Genomic DNA, 15,771 nt, shown 5'->3' on the forward strand with positions numbered 1-15,771 from the left:
CAAAGTTGGGGATGAAGTGGTAATAATATCCCAGCAGACACAGGAAGTAGTGTATCTGTCACCCAGTCCAGGACATGGGGTATGGATTTAATGCATGGACTTTGTCTGACACAGGTTTCACAAGGTCTCCTCCTACGTGATACCCTAAGTAAGTTACTTCTGTCACTTTGCTGGGTTAGATGTGAGGCCGGCCTCCTGTAGTGATATCAGTACTGCCTTTAGGTGCTGTAAGTAGTCTTCCCACTCACAGGTAGAGATGACAATGTCATTAAGGTAAACTGTGGTGAATTGCTGGGAGCGGTTTCAAGGATTTGGCTGATAATGTGCTGGAAAATTGCTGTTGCCCCTTGCAGCCTGAACGGTATTGTTTTAAAACCCAAGAGGGTTGAGAATGCGGTCTCCTCCTGGGAGGATGGAGACAGGGGAATCTGCTAATAGCCCTTGGTTAGGTCCAGGGCTTTGAAGCGGAGCCTGGAGCTGGAGTGCAGAGCAGCTCCGGAGCAGTGGAGCTGCAGGTTTTTGCCTGGAGCGGAGCCGGAGCACAGCTCTAAAGCCCTGGACCTAACTTAGGTCAATGGTACTGAGGTACTGTGATGGGCCCAACCACTCTAACAGCTCATCCACCATTGGCATTGGGTAGGTATCAAACTTCACAACGGTATTGACCTTGCAAAAGTCTATACAAAATTGGACTATTCCTCTTTGAGGACTAGGACTATAGGGCTCCTCCAATCATTGTTAGACTGCTCAATAACTCCCATTCTCAGCACTGCCTGTACCTCTTCTCTTACTGTGTCCCACCTCCTTTTAGGTAATGGTGAGGGATTCTCCCTAACCAGTTTCCCTAGTGCTGTTTCCAGATGATGTATTGTGTTTGTTCTCCCTGAACACTGAGCAAAGGCTCAGATCATTTGCACTAATTGGATCTTCTGATCTGGTGAAAGGACCTTGTTCAGCAGTATGAGTCCAGGTTTTTGGCAAGCAGCTACCTCGGGCCCTAGTTCAGGGCTCACTGGCCAAGGGTCTATAAGGAGAGCTTCCCAGGTCTTTCATGGCTTGGGAAAATTTACATGGTAGACCTTAGTCTTCTTCCTCCTGTCTGGTAGGTGGATCTCATAATCTGCCATGCCCTTTTGTCTAAGCAACTTGAATGGGCTCTGCTAGTGAGCCATCAGTTTGGACTCTGAGGATGGTAATAGCCACAGAACCCTGGCTCTTGGATGGAAAGTACATAAGCCTGCCTTTTGACTATACCCTTGTTCTCCCCTCTGTTGAGCCCAGATGAGGGTCTCTTTTGCAAACATGCTCAATGTCTTAAGGTGTATAATGTACTGGGTTGTGTCGAGTGTATTTGCATCTTGCTCCTCCCAACCTTCCTGCACCCAAGATTCCCCAGGGCTGGTGCCAATAGAGCAGTGCAAAGGTGAGTGCAATAGCCATATGAGTATGATTAAGAACTGATTAGTGTTAAGAATAACTTTAACTTTGAATTTAATTAATTTAATTAGCAGGCTAATTAGTTTGAGATAAAATTCATTCTGTACTCAAAGAATTAGTGCTGTACTTTTGGGGAAGACACACTGTATTTTTAAATCAAAGTTTTCAATGCAGAAGAAAAAGCTTTAACTATGAATTTGCAACTGGTACCCCCATAACAGATCTTATTTAATACAGGTGTAACATGGGTGATCACCTTCTCTCACACTGTACCACTCAGCCCTTCTTGTCTGAGGTGGATTCCTGTCTGCTGCAAGCTGGCCCAAGAGCTCCTGCTCATTTCCCATGAATCACCAAACACCTATTGGATCACAGTGGCTTTCAGTCACTTGTGACTTGGCCCAGATTAGAAATGGTGATCCAGAGTTGAAACACTCTCAATTCTCTTACCATTTAATCCACTGTACCATCCAGCTATCCTTCTATCGATGACTGCAGTGATTCTTGTGTTTTGAGAACAAGCCAAGATACTATCCTCTTATTTCATTGAAAGCATGTTGCCTCCGTTTGCCAAGATAGTGCAGAATCTAATGGTTTTACTGGATTAATCATTTATTCTAAATGTTCCGGTATCAGCATTTGTGAGAAATCCATTCTACCATGAGCTTGCTAAGGACTTGTCTGCACAGGACAGAAGTTATTCTGGAATAAGGTAGAGTGTGAATTTAAAATGCAATAGCTATTCTGGAATAACTTCCCGTGTGGACATTTTTATTTCATAAGTTTTTTGAATAGCTATTGTCAGTTTTCCTGTGTACAGAAGCCCTGAAATCCTACTTCTGGAGCATTTTGTCTGAAATGTATAGCTTGTATCTGATTAAGGTACGAACAATTAAACGTGTGTATAATTTCATTCGTGTGAGTAATCCTATTGGTTACATTGGATTAATCACTTGAGTAAATTTATACACATGCCATAAATGTTTTGCGGGTTTGGAACCTGATATTGCAAATTCCTTGGGGAAGGATCATGTTCTTCCTCTCTTGGTACAGCACCAAGCACACGCGTGCTCTGTAAATTAATAAATCTGCTGAGCGTCAACTGGCTGCCTCCAGACCCTGTAAATGTTGCCTGTTGTTTGTAGCCTCTATTATTTATTTGTTGATTAAACCAGCCGAGTACAATTGTGGCTGTCTGAACTTATTGTGAACCAAGGTAGTTTGTCAAATAGACAGTTTTGTCTTACTATAAACTGAGGCCAATATTTTGAAAAATGGGTGCCAGAAAGTTAGGCATCTAAAGCCGTATTTAGGCACTTAACTAAAATTGACATAATAGATAGTTGAATAAAACTCCCATAATTGTAAGAGGTGCTAAGTGCTTCTGTTATACATTGTTATATAACTTTAGGCATCTGAGTTTGAAAATATGCATTGTTTTCTTGCAAGTTTTGTTAAACAGTGAATTGAGGGCTAGCAAATTGAAGATCCTTTCTGCACCATGGAGAATAACCCTAGCAAAAATAAATAGCTGTGAATACACATCTGATGAAGAGAAGATAAATAACAATGATTTTTTTTCCAGAAAACATCTGTAGAAACAACAAAATTAAAACAAAAAATACTTTGCTGCAAAAGACCAACTTTTTCTTCTGGAGGACACAAGAATGTTTTTCATTAACATGAATCATGGGAAACATCGCAGCTTCATCTATTCAGGCCTGACATACGATTTCTATCAAGGGCACATTTCGTTTACCCTAGCCTTATTCAGCACTGCTCTTATGCAGCAGTCTCTGCCAGCTGTTTTTACTGCTGTTTGCTAGTAATTGATTGCTTTGTTCCTGGTCTGTGAAATAATGTCACTTAGTCCTTAAGCTTCTAGTGGGCTACTGGTTTCTTTCTTACCAAATATTAATTGTGCCAAAAAATAGAGAGAGGTCCCAAACAAACCCTAGATTTGAACTCCCCTGATTTTTGGTAAAGTTCAGACCCAGATCAGAGTTTTTCAGCTTTGCCTCAGCTCTGCGTATAGTACAGTATATCAAGTATTCCATATCCTTTAACATAACACTAACTTACTAAAATGTCTGCTTCCTTATGTAGCAGCCACATGTTCTATTTTTATCTCACCAGTGAATACAAGAAGTTAAATTACCCACAGAAACAGTTCTCCCATTACTAATGGTCATGTGGCTCCAGGAGCTGGGAGATCAAAAAGGGCAGAGTAAGTGTCTGAAAATATCCCTGGGAACAGACAATAAATGGACAGATGTGTGCATTTCACATCAAACAAGTAGAGGAAGAAATAACTAGTAGACACAGTGGCTTTTAGAAAGCTTTTTATGTAAAAGACACTGCTTCTAAAATGAGGAGACATTCGCTTTATGGATTTCCAACATGTCTTACTTGAACCTGTGCATTGTGCCTCCAAAGGACAATTAGGTCTCTCAGACTTTGACAGGACTGCTGTGTGAGTAAACGCTCACCAACACGAGGAAGGGTTGAACAGTCTAGTCCACAATAAAGGACAAATTTCAATATCCTTTTAAGTTGATGGAATTTTTACCATTGACTGAAACGGGAACAGAATTTGGTCTTGAGGAAGAATTCAAGTGAAGGGGTAAGTCAAATGGATCTATATAAAGTTGAGGGGGGGGGTTGTACACTTTTTTCTTAACTGCATTCTATAGTGGGAATGTGCACATGTGTGTTTATTTATATTTAATAGCTGCTCATAAATGTGTAATGTAGGTGGTTGGCTTGCAGTTATAGAATGATCCAATATCACTGTCAGCATTCACATTTTTCATGATTTCCTCAACATTAACATATGGTTAATTTCTAGATAAATTCCATGACATAAACAAACAGCAAGGGGTCAAGAATTTATGGCTTGCTCGACTAAGGCCAGGTCTACACTAACAGTTAGGCTGACCAAGCTACATCGCTTAGGGGTGTGAAAAATCTACAACCCTGAGCAACAATGTTTAGCTGACCTACACAGCAGTAGGTTGACAGAAGAGGAGGTGTATTAACTACATTGATGGGAGAACCCTTCCTGTCGCTGAAGTGAGTGTCCACATGGACGCATTAGGGCGGCACAGCTGAAGCTGTGATGCTTCAGAGCTTCTAGTGAAGACATAGCCTAAATAAGTGCTTTGGGTGAACGAATGAATTGTATCAGAAAATAAACTGTGTAAATGAAGAAAAAAAAGTGCTCCTCGTCGATTCATAGATTCCAAGGCAAAAAGGAATCTTTGTGATCATCTAGTCTGATGTCCTTGTATAAAACAGGCCATAGAACTTGCCCAAAGTAATTCCTAGACCATGTCTTATAGAAAAACATCCAAACTTGATTTAAACATGGTCATCGAGAGAATTCACCATGGCCCTTTATAAGTTGTTCCAATGGTTAATTACTCTCACTGTTAAAAATTTACCTTATTTCCAGTCTGAATTTGTTTAGCTTCAACTTCCAGCCATTAGACCATTTTATTCCTTTCACTGCTAGACTGAAGAAATCATTATTAAATATTTGTCCCCCATGTAGGTGTTTATAGACTCTGATCAAGCTACCCCGTTAACTTCTTGCTGTTAAATTAAATAGATAGACCCAAGGAGCTCAATTTCTGTAAGGCATGTTTTCTAATCCTTTAATTATTCTGTGTCTCTTCTCTGAATTCTCTCCAATTTATCAACATCCATCCAGCAGTGGTCACACCAGTGCCAAATACAGAGGCAAAATAAAAAAAACAACGAGGCATCCTTGTGTCACCTTAGAGACTAGCAAATTTATTTGGGCATAAGCTTTCGTGGGCTAAAATCCACTTCATCAGATGCATGGAGTGAAAAATACAGTAAGCAGTATATATATTAGAGCACATGAAAAGATGGGAGTTTCCTTACCAAGTGGGGGGTCAGTGCTAATGAGGCCAATTCAATTAAGGTGGAAGTGGCCTATTCTCAACAGTTGACAAGAAAGTGTGAATATCAGCAGAGCGAAAATTACTTTTGGTAGTGACCCATCCACTCCCAGTCTTTATTCAGGCCTAATTTGATGGTATCCAGTTTGCAAATTAATTCCAGTTCTGCAGATTCTCGTTGAAGTCTGTTTCTGAAGTTTTTTTGTTGAAGAATTGCCACTTTAAAGTCTGTTATTGAGTGTCCAGGGAGATTGAAGTGCTCTCCTACTGGTTTTTGAATAATGAATAAATAAATAAATAATTTCTCTCCTCCTACTTTAGATTCCCCTGTTATGCATTCAAGGATTGCATTAGTTCTTTTGGCTACAGCATCATACTGGAAGCTCATGCTCAGGTGATTATCCAAATCTTTTTCAGAGTTACTGCTTCCCAGAATAGAGTCCCCCAGCATGTAAGTATGGTCTACATTCTTTGTTCCTAGATGTATACATTTACATTTAGTCATATCAGTGACCTGTCTTTTTGATTATTTGCCACTCTCTCAATTGTTGTGTCATCTGTAAACTTTATCAGTGATGATTTTGTTTTCTTTCAGGTCATTAATAAAAATGTTAAATAGTGTAGAAACAAGAACTCTGTGAAACCCCATGAGAAACACACCCGTTTGATGATGATTCCCCATTTACAGTTACATTTTGAGATCTATCAGTTAGCCAGCTTTTAATCCATTTAATGTGTGCTATGTTAATTTTGTAATCTTTCTAGTTTTTTAATCAAAATGTCATGTAGTATCAAGTCAAACGCTTTACTGAAGTCTAAATATATTGCCACACTATTACCTTTATCAACCAAACTTGCAATCTCATAAAAAAAATATCAAGGTAGTTAGATAGAATCTGTTTTCCATAAACCCATGTGGTTTGCCATTAATTATATAACTCTTCTTTAATTTTTTATTATTCAAGGCCGTTCCATTATCTTGCTTGGTATTGATGTCAGACTCACAGGCCTAATTACTCTGGTCATCCAGTTTACCCTTTTTAAATATTGGTGCAACATTATCTTTCTTCCAGTCTTTGGGAATTTCCCTACTGTTCCAAGACTTATTGAAAATCAACATTAACAGTCCAGCGAGCACCTCATCCAGCTCTTTTAAAACTCTTAGGTGCAAGTTATCCAGATCTGCTGATTTGAAAATGTTTTTGACATTAGAAGCTGTTCTTTAACATCCTCCTGAGGTACTAGTGGAGTGGAAAGAGTGCTATCCTGTGATATGACTACCACATATTTTTGGTTTTCAGAATAGAAATCTTTATTGAACTTTTTTGCGTTATTATTGATAATTTTACCACTTCTATCTAGTAGTGGACCAATACTATTGTTAGGATTATTTTTGTTTATAATATATTTAAATTCCTTCTTATTGTCCTTAGATTTCTACTTGTGTCCCTTTACTTCCCTTATCATTTTCTACAATTCCTAGCTTCTGATTTATATTCATTACTATCAATTTCCCCTTTCTTCCATTTGTTATATATATTTTTAAAATTTTTATATCTACCTTCACTTCCCCTGTAAACCAGATTGCTTTTTAACCAATATGGCCTTCTTCCTCGATTGTGGAATTGTGGTTTTTTGGGCATCTTGTAATTTGTTTTTACACAATTCCCAACTATCATTCACGTTTTTCTGATTAAATTCTTCCTCCCAGATCACTTGGATCATAATTGTTTTCGGCTTTAGGAAATTGGTCTTTTTAAAGCATCAAGTATATATATCACGGTCTGCAGTTTATTCTGTTTGCATATTATAAATGTGATCAAATCATGATCAGTTGTGCCTAAACTACCACTAACTTTCAGTTCTGTGATCAGTTCCTCTCTGTTTGTCAAAATGAGGTCTAATATAGAATTCTCCCGTGTTGGACGGAACATTTTTAATTAGGGAATTTTCATCTATAATGTTTAGAAATTCCAAGGACATTTTAATACTGGCAGCATGAGACCTCCAGCATATGTCACTCCAACATCCCCATGACTACACAACTTTCCCCCCTACATATACAGGTAGGTGTATAAGGAGTCCGTCATTCTGTTCACCAGTGTGATTTGATGCCCGAGAAGACACCAACTAATACCCCATCTTGTGCTTCATCTGTTAGGATATTGATCCATAAGCACTCAATATCATTTCTTTCTGACTCGGAAACAGATATTGCCATTTTTAACATAGAGTGCTACTCTTTTCCCTCTTCCTAAATAGGTTATAACCATTTCAATCATGGGAATCATCCCACCAGATTTCAGGTTTCAGTGTTTACCTATTAGATCAAATTTATGCTCATAAATATGCAATTCCAATTCCTCTTCTTTGTTTTCCAGGCTCCTAGCATTGGTGTATAGGCAATTAAAGAATTTGTTCTCTTTATGTCCTTTAGTTCCTTGATTAATTTTGTTCTCAACATCTCGATTTTGTGCTGAGTGCCCACCGCTTCCCTTTATTTACCCTCTCCTTTTGTTGTTAGTTTAACACCCTGCTGACTATACTAGCCAGCCTGTCCATGAGAAGATTGATTCTCCTTCTACTGAGGTGGAGACCATCCAGACTATATAGCCCCCTCTCCCCGTAGAAAATGGACCAATGTTTCACACCCTCTTTAAGTTGTATGCATTCAAACATGTTTCAGGGAAACTGAAAAGACTATGCAATATAGAAGATGCCCTAGAATTGACTTGAGGATACTTGTCCTTAAATATATTAGATATAATAGGCCTTGTAAAGCATCATTACTCCTGGTAATAATGGAAGGAAAGGAAACATTAAGCTACCTGCATATAAAACATTTTAGAGAGACAAGGTGGATGAGGTAATATCTTTTATTGGACCAACTTCTGTTGGTGAGAGAGACAAGCTTTCTTGAACTTACACAGAGCTCTCACCAACAGAAGTTGGTTCAATAAAATATATTACCTCACCCAACCTGTCTCTCTAATATCCTGGGACCAATACAGCTACAACAACACTGAATAAAACATTCTGACAGTTTTTTTTATTCCAGACAGTATAAATTATTTTATTAGGAGAAAAAAGATTGTATAGTTGAAAAATAGAACTTGTGACTTCCAATAAATGTGGGTATTAAATAATAAATCATCACAGCACATGATGTTTAGGGTAGTTATGCTAGTGTACTCTAATTGTTTAACAGTCAAAACCAATAAGTGCACTTAATAGAGATCATTTGCTTTTCATTTGAGCCCAGAGAGAAACAGTTTAACAGCATTTGTAAATGTTAGTGAGAAGAGTCTATAAAGGATGCTGTCCATTTTGGCAATATTAATTGTAGAACTTTAACCTTTCTACAAAGAAAAGGATTGCGTCATCCATCCTTACTCAGGTAGGAACCTCAATGAGAGCTTTGCCTGAGTAATGGCTCAAGGATCAGACTGGAATACTCTTTTGAAAGGTATAGTTGATGTCAAACAGTCTTGTTTTTCCCCAGCTCCAAAGCATGCACTGCCACACCCAGTCTTTTGCACAGAGGTCTATTTCTTTAACAGAGGTTAGCAAACAAACAGAAAGTCTTTTAACTCAATCCTGGGCCCCCCTTCCCTGGCGTCTCTAGCACTTTATCTCCTGGCAGCTTCCTAGTCTCAGTCAGTTTTGCTCCTTTCTTGGAGCAACAGCCCCAGGACTGCTTCTCTGGGTTCCTGGCTCCTTACTGCAGGGACCCAGCTCAGCAGCTAACTCCACTCCAGCGTGGGCCTTTTCTCCCCAAGGCACAGCCTTTCTCAGTCCTTCCTCAAGCTGCCCTCTAGTAGCTTTTATAGGTCCAGGAGTAGCCTTGCCCTGTTATTTGGCTGGATTTGGGCTCATCTGCTCCGGTCCAGTGGAGCTGGGCTTAGTCTATCCACAGAGCCCAGCTACCCTGTGACAATCGATCATAGAATCATAGAGTTGTAGGGCTGGAAGGGTCCTCAAGAGGTCATCTAGTCCATCCGCGTGCGCTGAGGCAGGACCAAGGAAACCTAGACCATCCCTGACAGGTGTTTGGAAATTTTTAAGAACAATGTCTCTTGGTAACTTATTCCAATGCTTAACTCTCCTCAGAGTAAGAAATTTTCCCCAATATCTAACTTAAATTTCCCTTTCTGCTGATTAAGCCAATTACTTTGTGTCTTGCCTTCAGTGGACATGGAGAACAATTGATCATTGTTTTCTTTAGAACAGCCCTGAACATCTTTGAAAACTATTATTAAGTCCCCTTTCAGTCTTCTTTTCTCAAAATGAAACATGCCTAGTTTTTTTTCCCTCCTAGCTCAGGCTTTTATAAACCTATCATCGCTTTGTAGCTCTCCTCTGGACTCCCATTTGTTCACATCTTTCCTAAAGTGTGACCCCCAAAGCTGCACACAATACTCTAGGATTCAGCAGGGGGCAGCTATGAAGTCTGCCAGAGTTTGTACGGCCACCAGCACGGGAGCCACACCAGTGTTGAGTAGTGTGGGACAAGGTACCTCCCGTGTCTTACATATGAGGCTCTTTCTTATATACCCCAGGATAATATTAGTCTTTTTGCAGCTGCATCACACTATTGGTTTATATCCACTGTACACTCCCTCCCCTGCACCAGGATCCTTTTCTGCAGTACTACTTCCTAGCCATTTATTTCCCATTTTGTATTTGTGGATTTGATTTTTTCTTCCTAAACATTCTTTGATCTTGTCTTTATTGAATTTTGTCTTGTTGATTTCAAACCCATTCTCCAATTTATCAAGGTCATTTTGAATTCTAATCCTGTCCTTCAAAGAGCTTGTAACCCCCTTCCCCAACATGGTGTCATCCACAAATTCTAGAAGCATACTCTCCATTCCACTATTCATTTTCCACTATGAAAATATTGCATCCTGAAGGATACACCCGTGTGGGATCCCGCTAGGTACATTCTCCCAGCTGATGATATGATTTGCCCATTATCTGTCTTCTGGTCTGCTCAATGGGCAGCACAACAATGCACTGTCCTGGCTCAAGACACATTGCAATGCCATGGCTAGCCCTTTCAATATGTGTAAAAATAAGAATGTAAATATTTTACAACCAAGGTAGTTGTTGTACTGGTTCAGATATCCATTTGCATGAAATCTCCATATGCTAGCTGAGAATGTTGTCAATTGTCAGTCAAAGTGCCTCCCAATCCTATAAGCATATTCCAGCAAATTTCTGTTGCAGCAAATTCTCCAGGTGGTTCTTCAGGGTCACCAGAAATGCAAATCTGCTTGGTCCACCTTTTTTCAGCTGACTGAACCCCTCCATTCAGCAAAATGTAGAGAGGTGACCATTAGCAGAAACATCTCTCTAGCGTAGATTGCTGGGTCTCCTCCACAGCATGGAAAGCCACTTCTCTTTTCCATGCTGGAACTTTGAAAACTGCTATGTTCTCCACATGTTGGCCAGCCTTGAGAGAAGAAATTGTAAACTAGAAAAATAGCCGGGGAAGGAATTACCCCACCTCTTGTTGAGACAGTATGAACATTTTAAATTGTTAAAAGCAGTTTTCTTACCATTATTAACTGCTGTTCCTTCCTCATGGGCTGTAAAAGTTGTCTTAGATGAAAAGACAGTGAGACAGTTAAATTCTTGGAATGCTGAAATGTATCAATATTGTGGCCTTCTACAGCAAAGTTATGTTACGTGGGAGTATTTCCAGGTTTGTCCCAAAGGCCCAAATATAATGCTTTCCTTCCCTTTGAATTGGCAGGATCTACAGCTCCTGACAGTAAAACTATGCTGCCAAGAGGGCAGGCGCAGCACCCCAAACACCACAGAAGTAGATGGAGAAGGACTCTGGAAAAGCTGCTCATAGGGATGTACAGGAGAAACTCAGAGCAATTTGAATTTCATCAGGCAAGGAAGGAGCGGGCTCTTCAGCAGAAGGAGACACTTATGAACTGGTTCATGGACATGGAGATGCGCCATAGGGAACAGAAGCATCCCTTAATGGAGAGGTTCATCAAACTGGTGGCTGAAAGAGTGTGGTATCCTATCCACCTCCTGCTAAGGCCCCAGAGCCCGCCCACCTCCTCTGACTGCTGCTCAGGGTGCTACCAAACTGGCGGATCCTGTTGCAGTGATCCACCCCTAACAGAGCAGAAAGAGAATGATGAGCTGGCGGGAGACCCAGAACACCACCATGGATAACCCCTAACTCCCTTGCTGGAGAAGTCCCTGGTTCTCACCAAGAGTCAGTGTCCCCTGTCGTTCACCCCTTCTGATGAGGAGGGGAAGGAGATGGGTGCAAATATGCTAAGCTGTGAGCATGCCCACACAGCTGGGGTCGGTTTGGGCAACCAGCGCGGATGGGGGAGGCCCAGGGCTACTCCGGCGGCAGGGGGTGGGGGTTTGGGCTTCTGGCCAGCCCAGGGCTTCTTCGGCTGTTGGGTGGGAGGCTCATGGCTGTGGCCATAGGAGGCAGGGCCTCTTGCAGAAGAGGTGGGGTCGGGGGCTAGCCTCCCTGAAGGAGGGAAGTCCACCCTCCACCCATGGCCACAAGCTTCCCACCTGACATAATGTGTAAAAAATCTGGTGCCACTATAGTGCAAATATTTTTGAGTCTCCCCTTCCCCGCAAGATTCAGAAATCCGTTAAGTTGTATGGTGCAATGTATGGCATTATGTGCTTTAAAAAGCACTGCTAATTTTCTAAGCAGCAGATGTTTAAAACAAACAAAAAGGGGTCAATCAATATCTTATGGGCTTTATTACACATGTTGAAAATCTAAACCCAATAATAAAGGAAGAGGGAACATGGCAATAATAGCATCTGCCAGTATACTCCTCCCACGCAAAAACAAACAAACTTTAAGCAGTTTCAACCATGCCAGGGAGCAGTGCTCTCTAACAGCCATTAATTGTATTTACCACTGCTGACAAGAATAGGTCAGAAAACACAATGGATGCAATACTCTCCAACCGAAGCAGCAAACCGTCATAAGCTTGTTAAAAAAGCTTCCAATAAGAGAGCTAACAAAGTGTGTATAGTAAAGTCAAAAACATGACACAATGACCATATAACTCGGCTGCCATGCTACATGGCACAAATCCAACCCCAACACCCTAACCCAGTGGAGGTGCTCTGCTATCATTGTCTTTAATGTGTGCCATGTCACATGAACGAATGGCTAATGACCTTCGGCTACAGGCGAAAAAAACCCTCGCAAAGCTATATAGCCCCATAAACATGTACCAATGTTCCCTCGTATTTTTCCAGCAGCTTTACATCTTGTGTCCCTGTTGTGCCAAGATGTGTGCCCGTATGGCATCTCTGATTTCCCTTGCCCATTGGGAACCAGGCCCAGTTTACCTATAGTTGGGATCCAGCTGCCTGTACAGAGTTTGTAAACTAGAGTTATCCTGAGTCCATTTGGGATGGAACCAATTCCCTTTACCCAGCAGCAGGCAACAATTATACAGACAGGATTTGCCACATTGACATCCAGCTGGGTGCACTGGCTTCCCTAATGAACTTTCAGCCTATCAAATGTCCACTCCATGACCATTCTGCAGGTACTTTACTTGTAGCTGAATTCCTTTTCTCCGGGGTTATTGCTGTTGGGGTACTCTTTTAGGAGCCAAGTCTGGAGTGTGTATAACAGTTAGCACAGACATGCCATACAGAACCATATTATTTCTGAAAAATAAAATCCCTTCTTCCCCCTTCAAGTACAATCCTGATCTTCTCAACATCCTGGTGTCATGCCCTTTCCCAAGTTTTCCACATTTGTATTCAGGAATCAGCCTCTGTGGTCCACTAAATCTTGCAGGACGATCAAATAGTAACATTTTCCATTCACATACTCACTTGACCCGTGTGGTGGGCAAAGTACTGGGGTATAGGTGCCATTACTGGCCCCTGCACAGTTTGGAAAGCCCATCCTTGGAAACTCAGCTATTATTGCTAGAACTTTTCTTATGGCAACCATTGTGGGTAAACAACAACGTTAACTGCCTCACAGACATGCAAAACCACAACCCTCAACCATAGACGTTCCAACCCCCAAATGGTTTGCACTGAATCTATAGCTTGCCAGATTCCACAGGGCAATAGCCACCTGATTCTACAGTCATATAGCTTCCATGAAGCAAGTGTTCAGGTGCTGGAGCGTTGGTGCAAGATCTTCACACACTTCCATTAAAGTCTGTTTCCCCATTCAGACGTTCTGAAGCCACCTACTAGTCATCCCAGGTTTCCAAAACTATATGATCCCACCAGACGGTGCTGGTGCTCCTGTATCAGATGCATACTGACATTCACCGTATCTGTACAGTGTGACCTGAAAGACATGTCATTGAAACCTCAAGGTCAGCTGCCATTGACATATCACCCAATGCTACCCAAATTCCATTCAGCATCTCAGCGATTGCCTACTCCATTGCCTAACCATTTGTCCCTCAATAAGGAGCAGGAGCAGAACTGGATCATCATCCCGTTACTTCATGTCTTCCACCCAGTTTTGCAGGAATAACAGTGAGATGTGACGTAATCAGAAATTGCCATTGGCAAATGTGTAAAGGCAGGTGACAGTACCAACAAAACACAGGAGAGCAGGTCTTAGAGTGTCTCTCTATGATGCAGAGAACCCAAGATACCTCCCTAAGTGGTAGTGCTAATGTTATGTAACAATAGCACTATGTCGATGCAGGTATGCGCGTGTATACAGTGTTAGACCCGTGTCCAGCAGAATGTGGATGGTCAGGCATGGGTATGGAAAGTACACAGGAGAATTACATGCTTCACTACTTGGGTACATGCATAAGTGTAGACAGAGCTATAAAGTTGGCTGAAAAATAGTGGAGAAAAAATGGTGCACATTTTGTCAAATTTTCCATTTTTTCCATTAAAATTCAAACTTTTTGATTTAAAACCATTAAAATTTTAAAACCCTAGAAATTTTCCACAGTTCTAATGTGATTTTTTAAATATATCAATACAAGCACCTGGAAAATACATACCATTAAAGAAAAAGCCCATCCAACTCTATGCTTTCTCCATTCATGACAGAGTCTCAAGAGGGTCAAATTTCATTTGAACTTTGTCTAAGTGCATTACACCACCAGGTGGAGAACTGTCATTTTAATCGCAGCATTAATGGCCATACAAATTGACTTTGTTGCTCCCTCCTGCCCCAACCTGTAACAGACTGATTATGGGCTATGGATCTCAAGGTTTTTTACTATCAGTGTTTACTAATATTCAATAGTAAAAGAAAAATAACATGAGAGTGATGAACTGTTGACTTCATACTTTTGGGCACTTGGGTGTGCCATTTTGTGATGTCCCAAAAATAGAAATTCAGGGCCTAAATGCACACAACTGTTACCAGCTAGAGTAATGTAATTCAACTAGAGATGTAGCATTGAGGACCTTCTTCAAAAAGACAGGCTCCTAGCAGCAGAGTTGAAGGGAAAGTCTGTAGAAGCTGGAAATGAAAAAGAACTATTAAGTCAACCATTTTATTCCACAGCAAATGTAGGATTGTTCCCTACAGTACATTATGATGCTCATGATTATATTAACCTTATGTTCTACGTTTTATTATATAAACCACTTTTTTTTCATCTGTCCAGAGCGTGCTTTCTGTCTGTCTAGATTCATAAACAGCACCCACCGTCTTCGTCATTAGCAAATTCATTCCTTTTCATTTGAAAATGTCCATGCCTGGTATCTTTCTGAAGGCGAATATTTGTGGAAAATTTGATTACAAATATATTTTTTTGAGCTATGTAAGTGTGAAACAGTACACCCTTCACAGCTGCTACAGTCATAGAATTTGTACTTAAACCCTGGCTTATGTATGTCCCACTGAGGGCTATGAGTCAAGCCAAATTTTAAATAAACTCATTCAGTAGTTTTAAAGTTCTGAATGCTTAAAATCAGTAAATATTTCCTCAAATTAGGACAACAGATGCCAATAGCATTTGGAAAGTATCAGGAGATTTCAGAGTTTGGGACAGTCCCACAATTATGTGTCACTTCTACCAAAGGTATCAGAGGGGTAGCCGTGTTAGTCTGAATCTGTAAAAAGCAACAGAGGGTCCTGTGGCACCTTTAAGATGAACAGAAGTATTGGGAGCATAAGCTTTCATGGGTAAGAACCTAACTTCTTCAGACGCAAGGGGCTTCCATCTGAAGAAGTGAGGTTCTTACCCACGAAAGCTTATGCTCCCAATACTTCTGTTCTTCTTAAAGGTGCCCCTGGACTCTCTGTTGCTTTCTACCAAAGGGCTGCTAACGCTGGTCCCAAATCTATCTGTCCCTTTAATCGAGTTCATAGCACTTCACTGTTATTCCCTGCAAAACTGGGTGAAAGACATGGAGCAATGGGAGGATGATCTGGTTCTGCATCTTATCG

General features: G+C 40.8%; 1 long non-coding RNA gene across 1 annotated transcript; it reads left to right on the forward strand.

Moving 5' to 3' along the window:
* Positions 1-1,948: 1,948 nt before the first annotated feature.
* LOC122173546 (uncharacterized) lies at positions 1,949-15,453 on the forward strand. The gene is made up of 3 exons (XR_006174085.2): positions 1,949-4,060; positions 5,685-5,814; positions 11,122-15,453. It is a non-coding gene; the product is annotated as an uncharacterized LOC122173546 (long non-coding RNA).
* Positions 15,454-15,771: the final 318 nt, after the last annotated feature.

The sequence above is a fragment of the Chrysemys picta genome, chromosome 3 (assembly GCF_011386835.1).
Source record: "Chrysemys picta bellii isolate R12L10 chromosome 3, ASM1138683v2, whole genome shotgun sequence".
NCBI classification, from domain to species: Eukaryota; Metazoa; Chordata; order Testudines; family Emydidae; genus Chrysemys; species Chrysemys picta.